Below are 6,805 nucleotides of genomic sequence, written 5' to 3' on the forward strand. Positions count from 1 at the left end.
CACGCCCGGCTAATTTTTTGTATTTTTAGTAGAGATGGGGTTTCACCGTGTTAGCCAAGATGGTCTCAATCTCCTGAACTTGTGATCCGCCTGCCTCGACCTCCCAAAGTGCTGGGATTACAGGCATGAGCCACCGCACCCGGCCAAGTTTAAGAGGTTTTAAATCATACAAAGTATGTTCTTTGACCACAAGAGAATTGGAAATCAATAACAAAAAGATGTCTGGAAAATCCCTAGATAATTGGAAATAAGACATATGCGCTGAGTGCAGTGGCTCATGCCTGTATTCCCAGCACTTTGGGAGGCTGAGGTGGGTGGTGAAAGTGGGACCAAGTGACGCATCTACTGAAGAGTTTTGAATAAACTCATTAGAGGAATGGGAGAACTGCTTGCCCAAACACAAATGTCTGTGCCATCAGACTGCAGATGCATTGTAACTGAAATCTCTTGAGAAAACTCCTAAGAGGACCCCTGTACTGTCTAGAAGACTATTTAGTTTCACTGATATTCATAATGAAGTCTATAATCATGTACTCTGGACCAACATCAGAGCATCACCTGAAAGCTTGTTAGAAATGCGTAATCATGCCAGGAATAGGTACAGTTAAAACCTGCTGGATCGGCTGGGCGCCACGGCTCACACCTATAATCCCAGCACTTTGGGAGGCAGAGATGGGCAGATCACCTGAGGGCAGGAGTTCAAGACAAGCCTGGCCAACATGGTGTAAACCCCATCTCTACTAAAAATACAAAAAATTAGCCGAGTGTGATGGCGGGCGCCTGTAAAACCAGCTACTCGAGAGGCTGAGGCAGGAGAATTGCTTGAATCTGGGAGGTAGAGGTTGCAGTGAGCCGAGATCTTGCCATTGCACTCCAACATGGGCGACAAAAAACAAACAAACAAACGCCTGCTGGATCAGAATCAGAATCTGCATTTTTTTTTTTTTTTTTTTGAGACGGAGTTTCGCTCTTGTTGCCCAAGCTGGAGTGCAATGGCGCCATCTCGGGTCACTGCAACCTCCACCTCCCGGATTCAAGTGATTCTCCTGCTTCAGCCTCCCAAGTAGCAGCGATTACAAGTACAAGCCACCACGCCCGGCTAATCTTTTGTGTTTTTAGTAGAAACGGCGTTTCACCATGTTAAACAGGCTGGTCTCAAACTCTTGACCTCAGGTGATCTGTCCACCTTGGCCTCCCAAAGTGCTGGGATTACAGGCGTAAGCCACCACACCCGGCCTTTTCTTTTCTTTTTTTTTTTTTGAGACAGGGTCTCACTTTGTCACCCAGGCTGGAGTGTAGTGGCGCAATCTCGGCTCGCTGCAACCTCTGTCTCCCAGGTTCTAGCGATTCTCCTGCCCCAGCCTCCTGAGTAGCTGGAATTACAGGGGCACACCACCATGCCCAGCTAATTTTTGTAATTTTAGTAGTGTAACATTTCACCATGTTACCCAGGTTGGTCTTGAACTCCTGACCTCAGGTGATCCACCTGCCTTGAACTCCTGGGCTCAAGTAGTCCTCCCTTCTGGGCCTCCCAAAGTGCTGGGACTACAGGTGTGAGCCACCAGGCCTGGCTACAAATTCAATTTTTAAGATTATGACTGGGTACGATGGCTCATGCCTGTAATCCCAACACTTTGGGAGGCCCAGATGGGAGGACTGCTTGAGCCCAGGATTTTAAGATCAGCTTGGGCAACATAGCAAGACCTTGTCTCTATTTAAAAATATATGAAAATCAGGCCAGTCCCGGTGGCTCACGCCTGTAATCCCAGCACTTTGGGAGGCCGAGGCGGGTGGATCACGAGGTCAGGAGATCGAGACCATCCTGGCCAACATGGTGAAACCCCATCTCTACTAAAAATACAAAAATTAGCTAGGCATGGTGGTGTGCGCCCATAATCCCAGCTACTCAGGAGGCTGAGGCAAGAGAATCGCTTGAACCCCGGAGGCAGGGGTTGCAGTGACCCGAGATCACACCACTGTGCTCCAGCCTGGGCAACAGAGTGAAACTCCATCTCAAAAAAAAAAAAAAAAAAAAAAAAGAGTGTGGCCGGGTGTGGTGGCTCACGCCAGTAATCCCAGCACTTTGGGAGGCCAAGGTGGGCAGATCACGAGGTCAGGGGTTCAAGACCAGCCTGGCCAACATGGTGAAACCCTGTGTCCACTAAAAATACAAAAATTAGCTGGGCATGGTGGCACGCGCCTGTAATCCCAGCTACTCGGGAGGCTGAGGCAGAGAATTCTTGAATCTGGGAGGCAGAGTTTGCAGTGAGCCAAGATCATGCCAGCGTACTCCAGACTGGGCGACAGAGGAAGACTCTGTCTCAAAACAAAAACAAAAACAAACCGAAAATTAGACGGGCATGGTAGCATGCACCTGTAGTCTCAGCTACTCAGGAGGCTGAGGTGGGAGGATTTCTGGAGCCCAATAGCTTGAGGCTGCAGTAAGCCACTGTACTCCAACCTGGGCAACAGAGTGAGACCCTGTCTAAAGAAAGAAAAGAAAATACCATTTACTGGCCAGGTGTGGTGGCTCACACCTGTAATTCCAGCACTTTGGGAGGCCGAAGTGGGCAGATCATGAGGTCAGGAGTTCAAGACCAGCCTGGCCAACATGGTGAAACCCCATCTCTACTAAAAATACAAAAATTACTGGGTGTGGTGGCGGGTGCCTATAATCCCAGCTACTCAGGAGGCTGAGGCAGGAGAATGGTCTGAACCCGGGAAGCAGAGGTTGCAGTGAGCCAAGATCATGCCATTGCACTGCAGCCTGGGTGACAGGTCAAGACTCCATCTCAAAAAAAAAAAAAAAATATATATATATAGGTTGGGTTTCATCAAAATAAAAACTGCTCTCTGAAAGATACTGTTAAGAGAATGAAAGCATAGCCTAGACTGGGAGAAAATATTTGCAAAACCTACATTCAACAACAACAAAAATGAATCCAGAATATATAAAGAGCTCTTATAACTAAATAAGAAGACAAAAAATTTTAAAAATGAAGCAAATAGTTGGATAATTCACCAAAGACAATGCACATATGATAAATAAGCACATGAAAAGATGCTCAACATCATTAGTCAGTAGAGAGATGTAAATTTAAAACATCATGTACCTAATAGAACTACTGGTATAGAGAAATCAACTTTTTTTTTGCGATGGCATCTCACTTTGTCGCCCAGGCTGGAGTGCAGTGGCACAATCTCAGCTTGCTGCAACCTCTGCCTCGCGGGTTCAAGCAGAGAAATCAACTCTTTATTACTGGCAAACTCAAAGAATTTCTAGGAGTTTCCAGCCAACAAGGATATGAACCAAATCTTATTGCTTCATTATTTTCCTTTCTAAAAGTGGGAAAAGATATCTAATGAGTTATTTTTAAGCTTTACTTTATTTTTACCTGACAAATAAGAATTATATATATTTACGAGGTACAATGTGATTTCAATACATGTATACATTGTGGAATGATCAAATCAGGCTAATTAACATATTCATCATCTCAAATACTTTTCATTTCTTTGTGGTGAGAACATCTGAAATCCACTCTGTTAGCTATTTTGAATACTGTATACAATACATTGTTATTAACTATAGTCACTATGCTGTGCAATAGATCCCTAGAACCTATTCCTCCTGTCTAACTGAAACTTCGCACCCTTTAACCAATGTCTCCCCTTTCCCTGTCCACCACCCCCGCACCTGTAGGCCTCTGGTGACCACCATTCTACTCTCTACTTCTATGAATTCAACTTTTTTAGATTCCACATATAAGTGAAATCATGAGATATTTGTCTTTTTGTGCCTGGCTTCTTTACCACATTTTAAAATCCATGTATCCATTGATGGGCAATTTGGTTGTTTCCATATCTTGGCTGTTACGAATAATGCTGCAGTGAACATGGCCATGCAGATATCTCTGACATACTGGTTTCATTTCCTTTGGATATATACCCAGAAGTGGGATTGCTGGTTCCCACCATTTTCATTTACTGGTTGTGTTGTTGGGTTTGGGTTTGTGTGTCAATACCTATCTCTGAACATAACTTCTAGGAGACAATATGTTTATTACCCTTAGCCGGGCACGGTGGCTCACCCCTGTAATCCCAGCACTTTGGGAGGCTGAGGTGGGCGGATCACCTGAAGTCAGGAGTTGAAGACCAGTGTGGCCAACACAATGAAACCCCGTCTCCACTAAAAATACAAAAAATTAGCTGGGCGTGGTGGTGGGTGCCTGTAATCCCAGCTACTTGGGAGGCTGAGGCAAGAGACTCACTTGAACCCGGGAGGCGGAGGTTGCAGTGAGCCGAGATTGCGCCATTGCACTCCACCTGGGCAACAGAAGCTAAACTCTGTCTCAAAATAAATAAATAAATAAATAAATAAATAAATAAATAAATAAATAAATGTTTATTACCCTTTTAATGGGAATAATCAATGTTACCACCTCAGTCGCAGTAATTATCTTGTTCACAGACGAAAAAGCTGCTCCAAGTTTCCTGGTGGTGTTTTTCCGAATATCTGACTTTAGCTAAATGCTTGCCTCCTTGATACCTGCTTATGAGACATTTCTTCTTGAGCAAAGCATGTGACTTGAATGCTTCCTGGTTCACAGGAGGTGACTAGGAGCAGAGAGGCAAGCTGTCAGCTGTGGTTTCATCACTGTATCTTCTGTTTACCTGTTCACATATATTTATTACTGCTCTTGACAGAACTACTGCTCCTTTGAAATTGTGTCAATCAGTGAAACATAGTATATACTTCCTACAAGACAGGTGAATTGAAATGTTGACTTGAATGGCAGGGAGTTCAGAAGAGATGTATTCAGTAGATGGAAAGTTCAGGAGAAAGGATTTCACACAGCTCACAGTTGGAGGACTCAAGGTGATAGACCAAAACTCAGGCTTTGGTCATCTTCCCTTAGGAAATCTTTTTTTGTTTTGTTTTGTTTTTTTTGAGACCGAGTTTTGCTCTTGTTGCCCAAGCTGGAGTGCAATGACGCGATCTTGGCTCACTGTAGCCTCCGCCTCTGGGATTCAAGCGATTCTCCTGCCTCAGCCTCTTGTGTAGCTGGGATTACAGGCACGTGCCACAACGCCCGGCCAATTTGTTGTATTTTTAGTAGAAATGGGATTTCACTGTGTTAGCCAGGCTGAGTCTCAAACTCCTGACCTCAGGTGATCCACCCGTCTCGGCTTCCCAAAGTCCTGGGATTACAGGCGTGAGCCACCGCACCCAGCCAGGAAATCTTTATAAGCTCTCAGCAAGAGAACTTGAATGCAAAGCCATGCAAGGTTTTATAATGTCTTATAAGTTACTATTTTTTTCTAATTAGCTTCATTTGAAGCAGTTTTATGACACAAATTATTAGTCTTATGTTGCAGATAAGGAAATTTATGCATATGAAATCTCCCAGCAAGAAATGGTGCCAGAAATTAAATCCAGTTGTGGGTGCTCTATAAATGTTTATTAAATTAAGAAATTTTGCTAATAATTAAGAAGCCAGTGTTGTGGTTTTGAATATTTTCGAGTTTGACTAAATTACCTCTGAAATGTCTTATAAAACATAAAAAAGACTCGTCTTTTGAAGAATAACTGGATCTAATTTCAAACAAAATCAACTCTTTAGGTTTTGATTTGCCTAAAAAGTCCAAGGGTTTCAGCTGGGCGTGTTGGCTCACAACTGTAATCCCAGCACTTTGGGAGGCCGAGGAGGGTGCATCACGAAGTCAGGAGTTCGAGACCAGCCTGATCAACATGGTGAAACCCCGTCTCTACCAAAAATACAAAAATTAGCTGGGCGTGGTGGCGCATGCCTGTAATCCCAGCTACTCAGGAGGCTTAGGCAGAAGAATCCCTTAAACCCAGGAGGTGGAGACTGCAGTGAGCTGAGATCACGCCACTGCACTCCAGTCTGGGCAGCAGAGCGAGATTCCATCTCAAAAAAAAGTCCAAGGTTTTCTTCACTGATAAAAGCTTGAATTATTTTTCCCTCCAGGACATATTTCTACACTAAAAATGAATAAAAATAGCCTGGTACATAAGATAACTTTAGAGATTTTATTTATATACCTATATATTCTTTTGTATGAATGGTTTTTAAATACAAATTTTAAAGAAATAACTAATAGGCCAGGCTCAATGGCTCATGCCTGTAATCCCAGCACTTTGGGAGGCCGAGGTGGGCAGATCACTTGAGGTCAGGAGTTCGCGACCAGCTTGGCCAACATGGCAAAACCCCATCTCTCCTAAAAATACAAAAATTGGCTGGGCGTGGTGGTGTGGGCCTGTGGGCCCAGCTACTCAGGAGGCTGAGGCAGGAGAATCGTTTGAACCCAGGAGGTGGAGGTTACAGTGAGCTGAGATCATGCCACTGCACTACAGCCTAAGTGACAGAGTGAGAATCCCTCTTAAAAAAAAAAAAAAAAAGAGGTAACAAATTGTAAGCTAGAGTTACATTGTTCTTGGTGTTGAGGTATACCAACGGCTGCTATTGTCTGTATAAATCAGTGTTGCTGCAAGGAACAGTAGTTGACTTTAGATATTGCTGGAAAAAGCAAAACCCAATCCATATCCAAAGTTTTCTGGCATAGTGGATTGATTCACATATTAATCAAATCCTCCTCTGACTCCAGGTAAATTAATTTATATGATTTTCTTGGTTGGGCACTACAGTATTAACTATTGACATATTGAGACTACTCTGGGCTTTTTAAACCAAAGTTGTTTATTACTATTATTTGAAACAGAGTCTTGCTCTGTCACCAGGCTGGAGTGCAGTGACACCATCTTAGCTCACTGCAACCTCTG

Source organism: Pan troglodytes, chromosome 16 (genome assembly GCF_028858775.2).
Source record: "Pan troglodytes isolate AG18354 chromosome 16, NHGRI_mPanTro3-v2.0_pri, whole genome shotgun sequence".
NCBI classification, from domain to species: domain Eukaryota; kingdom Metazoa; phylum Chordata; class Mammalia; order Primates; family Hominidae; genus Pan; species Pan troglodytes.